General features: G+C 39.9%; 1 protein-coding gene across 12 annotated transcripts in view; it reads right to left on the bottom strand.

Annotated features, from left to right (window-relative positions):
- LOC147341495 (uncharacterized) overlaps positions 1–17758 on the bottom strand; it is a 786153-nt gene that overhangs the window by 121239 nt on the left and 647156 nt on the right. Inside the window, exon 8 of one of the 12 annotated variants that reach the window (XM_086387338.1) lies at positions 1060–1490. The exons of the other annotated variants lie outside the window; for them this stretch is intronic. The gene's annotated coding sequence lies outside the window, so the exon portion shown is untranslated. Of the gene's footprint in view, positions 1–1059; positions 1491–17758 lie in introns of those variants that run through there. 12 annotated transcript variants of the gene reach the window in all.

The raw sequence follows: 17758 nt of genomic DNA on the forward strand, positions 1-17758 counted from the left end.
ATGAAGCAACTGATAAAGAATTAATCTCAAAAATACACAAGAAACTCTTGCAGCTCCATTCCAGAAAAATAAACGACCCAATCAAAAAATGGGCCAAAGAACTAAATAGACATTTCTCCAAAGAAGACATACAGATGGCTAACAAACACATGAAAAGATGCTCAACATCACTCATTATCAGAAAAATGCAAATCAAAACCACTATGAGGTACCATTTCACACCAGTCAGAATGGCTGCGATCCAAAAGTCTACAAATAATAAATGCTGGAGAGGGTGTGGAGAAAAGGGAACCCTCTTACACTGTTGGTGGGAATGCAACCTAGTACAGCCACTATGGAGAACAGTGTGGAGATTCCTTAAAAAACTGGAAATAGAACTGCCCTATGATCCAGCAATCCCACTGCTGGGCATACTCACTGAGGAAACCAGAAGGGAAAGAGACACGTGTACCCCAATGTTCATCGCAGCACTGTTTATAATAGCCAGGACATGGAAGCAACCTAGATGTCCATCAGCAGATGAATGGATAAGAAAGCTGTGGTACATATACACAATGGAGTATTACTCAGCCATTAAAAAGAATACATTTGAATCAGTTCTAATGAGGTGGATGAAACTGGAGCCTATTATACAGAGTGAAGTAAGCCAGAAGGAAAAACATAAATACAGTATGCTAACGCATATATATGGAATTTAGAAAGATGGTAACAATAACTCTGTATACGAGACAGCAAAAGAGACACTGATGTATAGAACAGTCTTATGGACTCTGTGGGAGAGGGAGAGGGTGGGAAGATTTGGGAGAGTGGCATTGAAACATGTAAAATATCATGTAGGAAACGAGTTGCCAGTCCAGGTTCGATGCATGATGCTGGATGCTTGGGGCTGGTGCACTGGGACGACCCAGAGGGTTGGTATGAGGAGGGAGGAGGGAGGAGGGTTCGGGATGGGGAACACATGTATACCTGTGGCGGATTCATTTTGATATTTGGCAAAACTAATACAATTATGTAAAGATTAAAAATAAAATAAAATTAGAAGAAAAAAAAAATCAAAGAGGACACAAATAGATGGAGAAAAATACCATGCTCATGGATTGGAAGAATCAATATAGTGAAAATGAGTATACTTCCCAAAGCAATCTATAAATTCAATGCAATCCCTATCAAGTTAGCAACGGTATTTTTCAGAGAACTAGAACAAATGATTTCACAATTTGTATGGAAATACAAAAAACCTATGTTCCTGTGTTCCTGGAGAATTTGCATGGTATGTCTTGCTCTGGAACTTGTTGGCTCTTGGGTGGTGCTTGGTGCTTGTAATGGAGGCTTTTGGATGATCTCTTGTAGATTAATTTTCCCTGGAGTCAGGAGTTCTCTGGTGTTCTCAGGTTTTGAGCTTAAGCCTCTGGTGTCATATCCTTTTGCCTTTTTATACTGTTCATGGGATTCTCGAGTCAAGAATACTGAAGTTGTTTGCTATCCCTTCTCTGAAGATATAGGAGAAAAGAAAATATTAAATTATAAGGACCCTGATAATGTGATCAAAGTTGGAGTCTGAAACACACATGAAGAGTTTTACCTTAGTAGGGAATATACTCTTTTTTTTATAACAGTAGGGAAGGAAGAGAGGATATGGGGAAAATGTGGAATCAAGAAAATGAGGGAAATCTCCATACAATAGTTTCACTTTTGTTTTTATTTATTTGTTAAAATTTTTATTAGAGTATAGTTGATTAACAATGTTGTGTTGGTATCAGGTGTACAGCAAAGTGTATCAGTTATACATATACATATATTCACTTTTTAAGATTCTTTTCCCATATAGATCATTATAGAGCATTGAGAAGTGTTCCCTGTGCTATCTAACAGGTCCTTATTCAGTTTTGCTTTTAAAGAGACAAAGTCATGTGCTGAGATCAAGAGAGAGGAAATGAGAGGATGGAAGATACTGGAAGAAGTTTATAATTATTGTCAAGAATGGAATAAAGCTAAACAGAGGCATATAATAGTGTTTCTGAGCAGTACTGTGGGTTCCTTTAAAATTGAATATTATAACTTTATCATGGAATTAATCTATTGTGAGATTTATTCTTTCAGCACTCACTTTCTCAGGTATGGGCCCAGAGAAAGCCTGAAAGTTGAACTAGTTTTATTGGTTGGGATTTTCCTAGGAAGTTAGGACAAACAGGCAAAGGGGCAGTTTTAGTTTGAGAGTATGGGAGCTAATCTAGATTTAACAAAGAAAGGAAGAAGGCAAAGTCTGCCAAATGGATTTGGAAAAAGCAATCAAACTGTTGCAAAGCTGAAAAATCATCACAGTGACAGTACTTAAAATGTAAGCTAGAGTGAAAGGGGATTATGGGAAAATCAGTTAACTTTTCTGGCCTGTTTTCTCATCTACATATAAGCCATGGTGATAGACGGTGGAAGCCAAGTATGTTTTTTGTGTGTAAATTTATATATATAATCTCCAACCAGTCCTTTCTGAAGGAGATCAGCCCTGGGGTTTCTTTGGAAGGAATGATGCTAAAGCTGAAACTCCAGTACTTTGGCCACCTCATGCAAAGAGCTGACTCATTGGAAAAGACTCTGATGTTGGGATGGATAGGGGGCAGGAGGAGAAGGGGACGACAGAGGATGAGATGGCTCGATGGCATCACTGACTCGATGGATGTGAGTCTGAGTGAACTCCGGGAGTTGGTGATGAACAGGGAGGCCTGGCGTGCTGTGATTCATGGGGTCACAAAGAGTCAGACACGACTGAGCGACTGAACTGAACAGAACTGAGAATATATATATATATAATTCTTTTGTTAGTAAGTATGGAGAGAATTGGGGCATCCTTGGTGGCTCACTGATAAAGAATCTGGCTGCCAGTGCAAGAGACCCGGGTTCACTCCCTTGGTCAGAAGATCCCCTGGAGTAGGAAATGACAACCCACTCCAGTATTCTTGCCTGGAGAATTCCATGGAAAGAGGAGCCTGGTGGGCTACAGTCCGTGGGGTTGCAAAGCATCAGATGTGACTGAGTGACTAAACAACAACCAAGAGAATCAAGAGGGCCTAGGGATGCCTGAAGAGCAAACTGCCCATTTCTAAGGAATGAAACAAGGTTGGAGGGTAGAAGGAATTGTTCATTCTAACTCTCCCATGGATGGCCCATCAAAGGAAGGCAAAGCCATGCTTTTCTAGGTTTGATTCTACTACAAATAGTTATTTTCTCTAGGTACGTTTGACCTTGCTCATCCAGCAGTGATTACTTTCTGTCTTTGGAATCAGCCATTTTATTTATCCGGCACTTTGGCAGGAAGAACAGTGTAGGTTATTATTGGAATTAGTACTGATTCATTGAGAATTTGAACTCCAGGACATTTTGAGAATAAACAAAGCATGTGGATGAGCTGTCAACATATGAAAAAGGTGAAACAGCATTGGACTAAAACTATATGCATACACCATTAGAACATCATTCAGAAAACTGTGGCAACAGCAGCTCATGGTGGAGGGGAGAGGGCTATGGTACCTGTAAGTTTCTCATATTAGCAGAAACTCCAAATGGCCAGAGAGCATTCTCTGGCACTTATTTAGAACAGTAAGGACTTTGAAGGCCACAAGGAGGAATACTGAACTGTTGTCACATTGTATTTTGTCACTGTGTAAAGTTTCTATTTCAGCATTTTGTGATTATAATATTTATGGGTGGGATGGATCAGTATGATGTTTTCCTCAGATATCTGATTGGAGACTCCAGCCATAGGAAGTGCTACATCATTTAAATGTTGCCCTTTGCATGAATGAACTGAGTGACATCTTGGTTGCTTCCAAGTTTTTGCAGTTGTGAATATAGCTGCTATAAATATTTGTATGCAGGTTTTTGTGTACACATAAATTTTCAACTCCTTTTGGTAAATAACCAAAGAGCATGACTGCTGGATCATATGGTAATAATTTGTTTAGTTTTGTGAAAAATTGCCAAATTATCTTCCAAAGTGGCTGTACCATTTTGCATTCCTACCAGCAATAAATGAGAGTTCTTCTTGCTTCACAGCCTTATCAACATTTATTATTGTCCTCAGTGTCCTGAATTTGGCCATTCTGATAAGTGTGTTTTGAGTTACTCTGTTGTTTGTTTTGTTTTTCTTTTTTGCTCTCCTTCAGTAAACTTGATGGCAGGGAACTCCGTATCTAGGTCATTTTCATATCTGTAGCCTTGAGTGCAAAGATGAATGCTTAGGAAATGTCTGTGAAATGAAGATCTGGATGGATGCCTATGACCATGTCAGCACCAATACAGCAATCAAAGGCACAAGCCATAAAAATAGACACTCTGAGGTTCTATTTTGATGAGAAGACTCTGAAGTCATTTAGGAAACGTTGTCTAACCCATGCTCAAAAGCAGCTACCCAAAACAGTGAGAAAGTGGGTGAGTAGGCAGATTTACCACTTAAAATTATGAAGTGAATTTAGAGCTTTTAAGCAGATAAAGAACCAGTCCTCTTAAAGCAGGAAATTCGTTTTTATGAAGGGCAGTCAGCCCAGTGAAAAACAATGAAGGTCTGCCCACATACAAGTAAAAAAGAACTTTCTTGGTCATAAACACTTTTAAAAAGTAAACTTACAAGGTTACAAAACTGGCCTAATCTTCAAGTAATGCTTGGAAAATATTCTGAAGCCAAAGAATTAAGGAAAATATATTAAGAAAAGGGAATGTGCTGTGCTTAGTCACTTGGTCTGACTCTTTGCAACCAAATGGACTGTAGCCTGCCAGGCACGTCTGTCCATGGGGACTCTCCAGGCAGGAATTCTGGAGTGGGTTGCCATGCCCTCCTCCAGGGGATCTTGCCAACCCAGAGATCAAACCCAGGTATCCTGCACTGCAGGTGGATTCTTTACCATCTGAGCCACCGGGAAGCCCAGGAATTTTTGAATGGGTAGCTTATCCCTTCTCTAGGGGATCTTCCTGACCCAAGAATCAAACCGGGGTCTCCTGCATTGCAGGCGGATTCTTTACCAGCTGAGCTACCAGGGAAGCTCCAAAGAGAGAATGCTATAGTCTTTTTAAATTAAGGACAGCCAGAAATAAAAAAATATATATTTATTTCCACCTAATGGAAAAGAAAAAAAAACAATAAGAAAGAGGAAAAGAGGGAGAAAGTAGAAAAAGAATATAAGGAAAGAAGGTGAGAGATCTGTGGGAGAAGAAACAAACAGCAAGAGCATGAATGATGAAATAGGACCCTCTATGCTGAGTTTCAAATAGACTGCCAATCTAAGCCAGAATACAAATCCTCTTGCTTAAAGATGTGCATTTACTGGAACCCTTTGGGAGTTTGTATAGTTTTATTATTTGATCCCTTTGTTTCAAAGTTTTCAAAATACCATATAGGTTTTATGTTCCCTAGAACCAGAATTTCTGATATACCTTCATTCTGATCTTCAGTCATATTTCTAGACCAATAGCCAAATTTTAAAGCACCTTATAAAAATATAAAGTTGTTTATTTTGTTGTTACTTTTGCTGCAGAAGACAAATTTAGAAGAAAACGAATGAAATCCCAGATTGCAAATAGATGAAAAGAAAAGATGTTCAATAGTCTGGAAAAATTGCAGGCTTTTAAAAATAATATTTCATTGGAAATGTGAGAAGATGCAGATACCTTAGTAAAACAATTTGAGCAGATGTGAAGTATTTGTTAAAATATTCACTGGTGAAACTCAACTGTGATCGTTTCTAATTGTCTCAGAAAAATGTTCTGCCTTGGTATGGTATGCTTTGATAAGGATCAATACAATCCTAAAATACTGTAGCCTGCATCCTTCAAATAAGAACATTTACTGTTATTAAGCAGGTATGACCAAAATCCAAGTAACAACAGTATCAAGCCTTTATGTAAAATGTTCTCCATTCATGTCTTCAAAGGGAAGAAATGAGTGACTTCCTCCTAGCAAGAGCACCTTATGTTCTTTCATTGCAAAAGTCTCAAGAGAATTATCCATACTCATTGTCTCTAATTTTTACCTTTCCATTTTTTTCCTGAACCCATTTTAATCTGTTTTGCTCCAGACATTCCACTTATTCCCTTATCAATGTTACCAGTTATCTTCAGTTTGCCAAACTTATTAGACCATTCTCGGGCCTCATCTTACTTGGCCTATCGACAGCTTTTTTTTTTTTTTTAATTTATTTTTAATTGAAGGATAATTGCTTTACAATATTGTGTTGGTTTCTGCCATACATCAACATGAATCAGTCTTAGGTAAACATATGTCTCCTTCCTCTTGAACCTCCTTCCCACCCAATCCCACCCCTCTAGGTTGTCACAGACCACCAGATTTGAGCTCCTTGCATCATAGAGCAAATTCCCACCAGCTATCTATTTTATGTATGGTAATGTATGTTTCCATGCTACTCTCTCAATTTGTTCCACACTCTCCTTCCCCAGCTGTGTCCACAAGTCAGGCTTACTGACAGCTTTTGACATTGTCTGTCACTTTATCCTTGAAGCATTTTCCTTACTTGGTTTCTGAGACACCACAAGTTTTGGGTTTCCTTCTCTTTTCCTTGGCCTCCCTTTAGTGCCTTTTGTTGGTACCTTCTCATCACTTTGGCCTCTATATATTGGAGGGTCCTATATATCTCAGTCCTTGCTCCTCTTCTCTTTATCTTATTTACACTCTATCTTGTGTGGGTGTGTGTGCTCAGTGGCTCAGTTGTGTCAGATTCTTTGCTAGCCATGGGCTGTAGCCTGCCAGACTCCTTTGTCCATGGGATTTTTTTCCAGCAAGAATACTGGAATGGGTTGTCATTTTTTCCTCCAGGGGATCTTCCTAACATGGGGACTGAATCTGCATCTTCTACATTGGCAGGCAGATTTTTACGACTGAGCATCCAGGGAAGCCACACACTGTACCTTGCTGCTGCTAAGTCACTTCAGTTGTGTCCGCCTCTGTGTGACCCCATAGACGGCAGCCCATCAGGCTTCCCCGTCCCTGGGATTCTCTAGGCAAGAACACTGGAGTGGGTTGCCATTTCCTTCTGCAATGCATGAAAGTTAAAAGTGAAAGTGAAGTTGCTCAGTCGTGTCTGACTCTAGCGACCCCATGGACTGTAGCCTACCAGGCTCCTCCGTCCATGGGATTTTCTAGGCAAAAGTACTGGAGTGGGGTGCCATTGCCTTCTTCGACACTATTCCTTAGGTGACTTTAATTAATCCTATGGCTTTAGATACTACCTATATACTGATGACTAGAGACCTCAAGAAAATTAGAGATACTAAGGGAAAATTTCATGCAAAGATGGGCACAATAAAGGACAGAAATGGTATGGATCTAACTGAAGCAAAAGATATTAAGAAAAGGTGGCAAGATTACACAGAATTTTACAAAAATGATCTTAATGACCCAGATAACCATGATGGTATAATCACTCACCTAGAGCCAGACATCCCGGAGTGCAAGTTAAGTGGGCCTTAGGAAGCATCACTATGAACAAAGATAGTGAAGGTGATATGAACAAAGCTGGTGCAGGTGTTGGAACTCCAGCTGAGCTATTTCAAATCCTAAAAGATGATGCTGTGAAAGTGCTGCACTCAATATGCTAGCAGATTTGGAAAGCTCAGCAGTGGCCACAGGACTAGAAAAGGTCAGTTTTCATTACAACCCCAAAGAAAGGCAATGCCAAAGAATGTTCAAACTACCACACAATTGTACTCATCTCACACGCTAGTAAAGTAATGTTCAAAATTCTCCAAGCCAGGCTTCAGCAATATGTGAACTGTGAACTTCCAGATGTTCAGGCTGGTTTTAGAAAATGCAGAGGAACCAGAGATCAAATTGCGAACATTCATTGGATCATCGAAAAAGCAAGAGAGTTCTAGAAAAACATCTATTTCTGCTTTATTGACTATGCCAAAGCCTTTGACTGTGTGGATCACAATAAACTGTGGAGAATTCTGAAAGATATGGGAATACCAGACCATATGATGTGCCTCTTGAGAAACCTGTATGCAGGTCAGGAAGCAACAGTTAGAATTGGACATGGAACAACAGACTGGTTACAAATAGGAAAAGAGTACATCAAGGCTATATTTTGTCACCCTGTTTATTTAACTTATATGCTGAGTACATCATGAGAAATGCTAGGTTGGATGAAGCACAAGCTGGAATCAAGATTGCCGGGAGAAATATCAATAACTTCAGATATGCAGATGACACCACCCTTATGGCAGAAAGCGACTGAACTGAACTGAATTGAACTGAAGAACTAAAAAGCCTCTTGCTGAAAGTGAAAGAGGAGAGTGAAAAAGTTGGCTTAAAGCTCAACATTCAGAAAACGAAGATCATGGCATCTGGTCCCATCACGTCATGGCAAATAGATGGGGAAACAGTGGCTGACTTTATTTTTCTGGGCTCCAAAATCACTGCAAATGGTGATTGCAGCCATGAAATTAAAAGACACTTACTCCTTGGAAGGAAAGTTATGACCAACCTAGACAGCATATTAAAAAGCAGAGACATTACTTTGCCAACAAAGGTCCGTCTAGTCAAGGCTAGGTTCTTCCAGTGGTGATGTATGGATGTCAGAGTCCAACTATAAAAAGGTTGAGTGCAGAAGAATCGATGCTTTTGAACTGTGGTGTTGGAGAAGACTCTTGAGTGTCCCTTGGACTGCAAGGAGATCCAACCAGTTCATCCTAAGGGAAATCGGTCCTGGGTGTTCATTCTAAGGACTGATGTTATAGCTGAAACTCCAATACTTTGGCCACTTGATGCGAAGAACTGAAAAAGTGAGTGTGAAACTGAAGTTGCTCAGTCATGTCTGACTCTTTGCAACCCCATGGACTGCAGCCTACTAGGCTTTTATGTCCATGGGATTTTCCAGGCAAGAATACTGGACTGGGTTGCCATTTCCTTCTCCAGAAGATCTTCCCAGTCCTAGGATTGAACCCATGTCTTCCATGTTGTAGGCAGACGCTTTACTACCTGAGCCACCAGAAAAGTCACCTAATGCGAAGAACTGATTCATTGGAAAAGACCCTGATGTTGGGAAAGATTGAAGGCAGGAGGAGAAGGGGATGACAGAGGATGAGATGGTTGCATGGCATCACCGACTCAATGGACATGAGTTTGAGTAAACTCCGGGAGTTGGCAATGGAAAGGGAGGCCTGGTGTGCTGCAGTTCATGGGGTTGCAAAGAGTTGGACATGACTGAGCAACTGAACTGAACTGAATACTGACTTACTTCACTCTGTATAATAGGCTCCAGTTTCATCCACCTCATTAGAACTGATTCAAATGCATTCTTTTTAATAGCCAAGTAATATTCCATTGTGTATATGTACCACAGCTTTCTTATCCATTCGTCTGCTCATGGGCATCTAGGTTGCTTCCATATCCTGGCTATTGTAAACAGTGTTGTGATGAACATTGGGGTACACATGTCTTTTCTATTCTGATTTCCTTGGTGTGTATGCCCAGAAGTGGGATTGCTGGGTCATATGGCAGGTCTATTTCCAGTTTTTTAAGGAATCTCCACACTGTTCTCCATGGTGGCTGTACTAGTTTGCATCCCACCAACAGTCTAAGAGGGTACTCTTTTCTCCACACCCTCTCCAGCATTTATTTTTTGTAGACTTTTGGATAGCAGCCATTCTCACCAACTTGAGATGGTACCTCATTGTGGTTCTGATTTGCATTTCTCTGATAATGAGTGATGTTGAGCATCTTTTCATGAGTTTGTTAGCTATCTGTATGTCTTCTTTGGAGAAATGTCTGTTTAGTTCTTTGGCCCATTTTTTGATTGGGTTACTTAGTTTTCTGGAACTGAGCTGCGGGAGCTGCTTGTATATTTTTGAGATTAATTCTTTTTTGTCAGTTGCTTCATTTGCAATTATTTTCTCCCATTCTGAAGGCTGTCTTTTCACCTTGCTTATAGTTTCCTTCCTTGTGCAAAAGCTTTGAAGCTTAATTGGATCCCATTTGTTTAGTCTTGCTTTTATTTCCATTACTGTGGGAGTTGGGTCATAGACGATCCTGCTATGATTTACCTCAGAGAGTGTTTTGCCTATGTTTTCCTCTAGGAGTTTTATAGTTTCTGGTCTTACATTTATACCTTTAATCCATTTTGAGTTTATTTTCCTGTATGGTGTTAAAAAGTGTTCTAGTTTCACTCTTTTAGAGATGGTTGACCAGTTTTCCCAGCACCCACTGTTAAAGAGATTGTCTTTTCTCCATTGTATATTCTTGCATCTTTTGTAAAAGATAAGGTGTTCATCAGTTCAGTTCAGGTCACTAGTGTCCGACTCTTTGTGACCCCATGAATCGCAGCACACCAGGCCTCCCTGTCCATCACCAACTCCCAGAGTTCACTCAAACTCACATCCATCGAGTCGGTGATGCCATCTAGCCATCTCATCCTCTGGCGTCCCTTCTCCTGCCCCCAATCCCTCCCAGCATCAGAGTCTTTTCCAGTAAGTCAACTCTTAGCATGAGGTGGCCGAAGTACTGGAGTTTCAGCTTTAGCATCATTCCTTCCAAAGAACACCCAGGGCTGATCTCCTTCAGAATGGACTGGTTGGATCTCCTTGCAGTCCAAGGGACTTTCAAGAGTCTTCTCCAACACCACAGTTCAAAAGCATCAATTCTTCAGTGCTCAGCTTTCTTAACAGTCCAACTCTCACATCCATACATGACTACTGGAAAAACCATAGCCTTGACTAGATGGACCTTTGTTGGCAAAGTAGTCTCTGCTTTTGAATATGCTCTCTAGGTTGGTCATAACTTTCCTTCCAAGGAGAAAGTGTCTTTTAATTTCAGGGCTGCAATCACCATCTGCAGTGATTTTGAAGCCCTGAAAAATAAAGTCTGACACTGTTTCCACTGTTTCCCCATCTATTTGCCATGAAGTGATGGGCCCAGATGCCACAATCTTAGTTTTATGAATGTTGAGCTTTAAGCCAACTTTTTCACTCTCTTCTTTCACTTTCATCAAGAGGCTTTTTAGTTTCTCTTCACTTTCTGCCATAAGGGTGGTGTCATCTGCATATCTGAAGTTATTTATATTTTCCTGGCAATCTTGATTCCAGCTTGTGCTTCTTCCAGCCCAGCGTTTCTCATGGTGTATTCTGCATATAAGTTAAATAAACAGGGTGACAATATACAGCCTTGACGTACTCCTTTTCCTACTTGGAACCAGTCTGTTGTTCCATGTCCAGTTCTAACTGTTGCTTCCTGACCTGCATATAGGATTCTCAAGAGGCAGGTCAGGTGGTCTGGTATTCCCATCTCTTTCAGAATTTTCCACAGTTTAATGTGATCCACACAGTCAAAGGTGTTCAGTGGTATGTGGATTTTTCTCTGGGCTTTCTATTTTGTTCCATCGATGTATGTTTCTGTCTTGTGCCAGTACCATACTGTCTTGATGACTATAGCTTTATAGTGTAGCCTGAGTTCAGGCAGATTGATTCCTCCAGTTCCATTCTTCTTTCTCAAGATTACTTTGGCTATTAGAAGCTTTTTGTATTTCCATACAAATTGTGAAATTATTTGTTCTAGTTCTCTGAAAAATAACACTGGTAGCTTGATAGGGATTGCATTGAATCTATAGATTGCTTTGGTAGTATTTGCATTTTCACTATATTTATTCTTCTGATCCATGAACATGGTATATTTATCCATTGATATGTGTCATCTTTGATTTCTTTCAACAGTGTTTTTAAGTTTTCTATATATAGGTCTTTTGTTTCTTTAGATAGATTTATTCCTAAGTATTTTATTCTTTTCGTTGCAATGATGAATGGAATTGTTTCCTTAATTTCTATTTCTGTTTTCTCATTGTTAGCGTATAGGAATGCAAGGGATTTCTGTGTGTCAATTATATATCCTACAACTTTACTATATTCGTTCGTTAGCTCTAGTAATTTTCTGGTGGAGTCATTAGGGTTTTCTATGCAGAGGATCATATCATCTGCAAATAGTGAGAGTTTTGCTTCTTTTTCAATCTGGATTCCTTTGATTTCTTTTTCTTCTCTGATTGCTCTGGCTAAAACTTCCAAGACTATGTTGAATAGTAATGGTGAAAGTTGGCATCTTTGTCTTGTTCCTGACTTTAGGGGAAATGCTTTCAATTTTTCACCATTGAGGATAACATATACTGTGGGTTTATCATATATGGCTTTTATTATGTTGAGGTATGTTTCTTCTAAGCCTGCTTTCTGGAGGGTTTTATCATAAATGGATGCTGAATTTTGTCAAAGGCTTTCTCTGCATCTATTGAGATAATCATATGGATTTTATTTTTCAATTTGTTAATGTGGTGTATCACATTGATTGATTTGCGAATATTGAAGAATCCTTGCATCCATGGGATAAAAGCCCACTTGGTCATAATGTATCATCTTTTTAATATGTTGTTGGATTCTGTTTGCTAGAATTTTGTTAAGGATTTTTGCGTCTATGTTCATCATTGATATTGGTCTGTAGTTTTCTTTGTGGCATCTTTGTCATGTGTTGGTATTAGGGTGATGGTAGCCTCAAGGATTGAGTTTGGAAGTTTACCTTCCTCTGAAATTTTCTGGAGGAGTTTGAGTAGGATACCTCTTTTCTAAATTTATTGTAGAATTCAGCTGTGAAGCCATCTGGTCCTGGGCTTTTTTTTTGTTGGAAGATTTCTGATTACAGTTTCGATTTCTGTGCTTGTGATGGGTTGGTTAAGATTTTCTGTTTCTTCTTGGTTCTGTTTTTGAAAGTTATACTTTTTAAAGAATTTGTCCACTTCTTCCAAGTTGTCCATTTTATTGGCATATAATTGCTGATAGTAGTCTGTTATGATCCTTTGTATTTCTGTGTTGTCTGTTGTGATTTCTCCATTTTCATTTTTAATTTTGTTGATTTGATTCTTCTCCCTTTTTTTCTTGATGAGTCTGGCTAATGGTTTGTCTATTTTATTTATCTTCTCAAAGAACCAGCTTTTGGCTTTGTTGATTTTTGCTATGTTCTCTTTTGTTTCTTTTGCACTTATTTCTACCCTAATTTTCATAATTTCTTTCCTTCTACTAATGCTGTGGTGCTTCATTTCTTCTTTTCTAGTTGCTTTAGGTGGATAGTTATCTGATTTATTTGATTTTTCTCCTGTTTTTTGAGGTAGGCTTGTATTGCTATGAACCTTCCCCTTAGCACTGCTTTTAGTGAATCCCATAGGTGTTGTGGTTTTTCCAGTCGTCATGTATGGATGCGAGAGTTGGACCGTGAAGAAAGCTGAGTGCTGAAGAATTGATGCTTTTGAACTGTGGGGTTGGAGAAGACTTTTTTTTTAATTTAATTTTATTTTTTAACTTCACAACATTGTATTGGTTTTGCCATATATCAACATGAATACACCACAGGTATACACGTGTTCCCCATCCTGAACCCTCCTCCTTCCTCCCTCCCTGTACCATCCCTCTGGGTTGTCCCAGTGCACCAGCCCAAAGCTTGAGAGTCCCTTGGACTGCAAGGAGATCCAACTAGTCCATTCTAAAGGAGATCAGCGCTGGGTGTTCTTTGGAAGGAATGATGCTAAAGCTGAAACTCCAGTACTTTGGCCACCTCATGAGAAGAGTTGACTCATTGGAAAAGACTGATGCTGGGAGGGATTGGGGGCAGGAGGAAAAGGGGACGACACAGGATGAGATGGCTGGATGGCATCACCGACTCGATGGATGTGAATTTGAGTGAACTCTGGGAGTTGGTGATGGACAGGAAGGCCTGGCGTGCTGCAATTCATGGGGTCTCAGAGTCGGACATGACTAAGTGACTGATCTTAATCTGAATCTGAATAGTTTTTGTGTTTTCACTTTCATTTGTTTCTATGCATATTTTGATTTCTTCTGTGATTTGTCGGTTATTCAGAAGTGTGTTGTGTAACCTTCATATGTTTTTATTTTTAATAGTTTTTTTTTTCCTGTAGTTGACATCTAATCTTACTGTATTGTGATCAGAAAATATGCTTGAGATGATTTCAATTTTTTTGAATTTACCAGGGCTAGATTTATGGCCCAGGATGTGATCTATCCTGGAGAAGGTTCTGTGTGCACTTGAGAAAAAGTTGAAATTCGTTGGTTTAGGTTGAAATGTCCTATAGATATCAATTAGATCTAACTGGTCCATTGTATCATTTAAAGTTTGTGTTTCCTTGCTAATTTTCTCTTTAGTTGATCTATCTATAGGTGTGAGTGGGCTATTAAAGTCTCTCACTATTATTGTGTTACTGTTAATTTCCCCTTTCATACTTGTTAGCATTTGTCTTACATATTGTGGTGCTCCCATGTTGGGTGCATATATATTTATAATTGTTATATCTTCTTCTTGGACTGATCCTTTGATCATTATGTAATGTTTTTCTTTGTCTCTTTTCACGGCCTTTATTTCAAAGTCTATTTTATCTGATATGAGTATTGCTACTCCTGCTTTCTTTTGGTCTCCATTTGCATGAAATATCTTTTTCCAGCCCTTCACTTTCAGTCTGTATGTCTCCCTTGTTTTGAGGTGGGTCTCTTGTAGACAACATATATAGGGGTCTTGTTTTTATATCCATTCAGCCAGTCTTTGGTTGGGGCATTCAACCCATTTACATTTAAGGTAATTATTGATAAGTATGATCCTGTTGTCATTTACTTTGTTGTTTTGGGTTCAAGTTTATACATCTTTTCTGTGTTTCCTGTCGAGAGAAGATCCTTTAGCATTTGTTGGAGAGCTGGTTTGGTGGTGCTGAATTCTCTCAGCTTTTGTTCGTCTGTAAAGCTTTTGATTTCTCCTTCCTATTTGAATGAAATCTTTGCTGGGTACAGTAATCTGGGTTGTAGGTTTTTCTCTTTCATTACTTTAAGTGTGTCGTTCCATTCCCTTCTTGCCTGAAGAAGGTTGATTGAAAGGTCAGCGGTTATCCTTATGGGACTCCCCTTCTCAGTTATTTGTTGTTTTTCCCTTGCTGCTTTTAATATTTGTTCTTTGTGTTTGATCTTTTAAAATTTGATTAATATGTGTCTTGGCGTGTTTCCCCTTGGGTTTATCCTGTTTGGGACTCTCTGGGGTTTTTGGATTTGGGTGATTATTTCCTTCCCCATTTTAGGGAAGTTTTCAACTATTATCTTCTCAAGTATTTTCTCATGGCCGTTCTTTTTGTCTTCTTCTTCTGGGACTCCTATATTTGAATGTGGGGCATTTAACATTGTCCAGAGGTCTCTGAGGTTGTCCTCATTTCTTTTAATTCTTTTTTATTTTTTCCTCTCTGCTTCATTTATTTCCACCATTCTGTCTTCCGCCTCACTTATCTTATCTTCTGCCTCAGTTATTCTACTGTTGGTTCCCTCCAGAGTGCTTTTGATTTCAGTTATTGCATTATTCATTATTGATTGACTCTTTTATTTCTTCTAGGTCTTTGTTAAACTTTTCTTACATCTTCTCAATCCTTGTCTCCAGACTAGTTATCTTTAACTCCATTTTGTTTTCAAGATTTTGGATGATTTTTACTATCTTTTTCAAGTCTTTTTCAATTTACTATCTTTTTCAATTCTTTTTCAAGTTGACTCCCTATCCCCTCCTCTTTTGTTTGGGTTACTGGGCTTTTATCATGTTCCTTTATCTGCTGAATATTTCCCTGCATTTTCATCTTGTTTAGGTTACTGTGTTTGGGGTGGCCTTTCCCTATGCTGGAAGTTTGTCGTTCCTTTTTATTGTGGTGGTTGCTCCCTATGGGTGGGGTTGGATGAGTGACTTTTCCAGGTTTCCTGGTTAGGGAAGCTTGCATCGGTGTTCTGGTGGGTGGGGCTGGATCTCTTCTCTCAGGAGTGCAATCAAGTGTCCAGTAGTGAATTTTGAAGTGTCTATGAGTTTGCTGTGACTTTTGGCCGCCTGTATTTCAATGTTCATGGCTATGTTCCTATGTTGCTGGTGAATTAGCTTGGTATGTCTTGCTCTGAAACTTGTTGGCTCTTGGGTGGAGCTTGGTTTTGGTGTAGGTATGGAGGCTTTTGGATGAGCTCTTGTCAATTAATATTCCCTAGAGTCAGGAGTTTTATGCTGTTCTCAAGTTTTGGATTTAAGCCTCCTGCCTCTGGTTTTCAGTCTTATTCTTACAGTAGCCTCAAGACTTCTCCATCCATACAGCACCGATGATAAAACATCTAGGTTAATGGTGAAAAGATTCTCCACATTGAGGGACACCCAGAGAGGTTCACAGAGTTACATGGAGAGGAGAAGAGGGAGGAGGGAGATAGAGTTGACCAGGAGAAGAGGAGGAATCAAAAAGGGAAAGAGCAATCTAGCCAGTAATCAATTCCCTATTTGCTCTCCACAGTCTGGAACACTCAGAGAGTTTCATGGAGTTCCACAGAGAAAAGAGGGAGGAAGAAGATAGAGGTGTCCAGGGGGAGAGGAGGGGGAGGCAAAAGGAGAGAGACCAATCTTGCCAATGATCAGTTTCCTAAGAGTTCTCCACAGCCTGGAACACCCAAAGAGATTCACAGAGTAGAGAAGGGGGAGGGAAGAGATAGAGGTGACCTGGGGGAGAAAAAGGAGAGTCAAAAAGGGAGAGAGCAATCAAGCCAGTAATCACACTCCTAAGTAAAAATGGATACTGAAGATTGGATTCTTAAAGGTACAAAATTGATAACAAATACCAAAAAGCAAAGATTAAAAATCTAGAGTAGAGATTAGACTCTCAAAAATATTAAAAAAAAAAACAAGACAAAATTGCAAAAGTTATATGTATATATATATATGTAATTTGCTTTAAAAGTAGGGGGTTTTTTTGCAAGGTAATAGGTTTCAAAAATGAAAATTAAAGAAGTAATAAAGAACTTAAAAATTAAAAAAATTGTAAAATGATAAGAGTAAAATATATCTAGGAATTTCTCTGGAGCTGTTGAGGGCAGTGTGGGGTCAGTTCAGTTTCAGATAGTTCCTTGTTCCAGCTTATACTTCTTCTCAAGGTCTATAGGTCCCTTTCAGTGTAGTCCATGCTAATTACCGGGTTTTAATCTGTTGCACCTGTCACTTCCAAAGTGGTTACACCTTCTTTGTTTATTTTGGCTTTCTGTTTGCAAGTCTCTTCAGTATCTAACTTCCACCCTGACACAAGGGGGCGAAGGTGGTCACTTATTTAGGCTAACTTGTTCAATTTTGCTGAGGGGAGGGAGGAACACTGCAAACAAATATCACTGGCGTGTGTGGGGAGTACTTGCAGTGTCTCAGCCACACTGGGTTTGCCCCTGCTCACGGAGTGTGTGCTTTCCCAGTCTACACTGCTCAGGCTCCAGGTTGCTCTGCAGGAACTGTCTAAAGTGGGCCCTTGGTTGCGTGCATTTCCCAGGTCTAAGCTACTCAGGTTCAGGTTCTTGGGTATTTCACAAAGGCACAGACTCGGTTGGCCCTGCGTTTTGTGCCCTTCCCAGGTCCGAGCAGTTCAGGCAACCAGGTGCTTTGCGACCACCCTCTCCCCAGGTGGAGCAGTGCATCTTATCACCTCCCTGGTCCTAGCCACTCGGTTTCTCCGGTGCATAATGGGAGCGCTGTCTCAGGTGTGCTGTGTGTCTCCTCTGGCGAGCTGATCTTTGTCTGCGACCTGCCTGGTGGATGTCAACCATCCAGGATCCCAGGAAGACTTAGTTAGCAACCAGGAGCCTGCTCACAGTTTGGTAGAGGATGCCATCTCTGAGGCCGAGGTTGCCTCTTGCCTTTCAGCTCTGGCTGTCACCTGCCTGCCTCCCTGCCTGCAGTGGG

The sequence above is a fragment of the Bos grunniens genome, chromosome X, assembly GCF_055505025.1.
Source record: "Bos grunniens cultivar Pamir isolate PY7600 chromosome X, Bosgru_T2T1.0, whole genome shotgun sequence".
Lineage (NCBI taxonomy): Eukaryota > Metazoa > Chordata > Mammalia > Artiodactyla > Bovidae > Bos > Bos grunniens.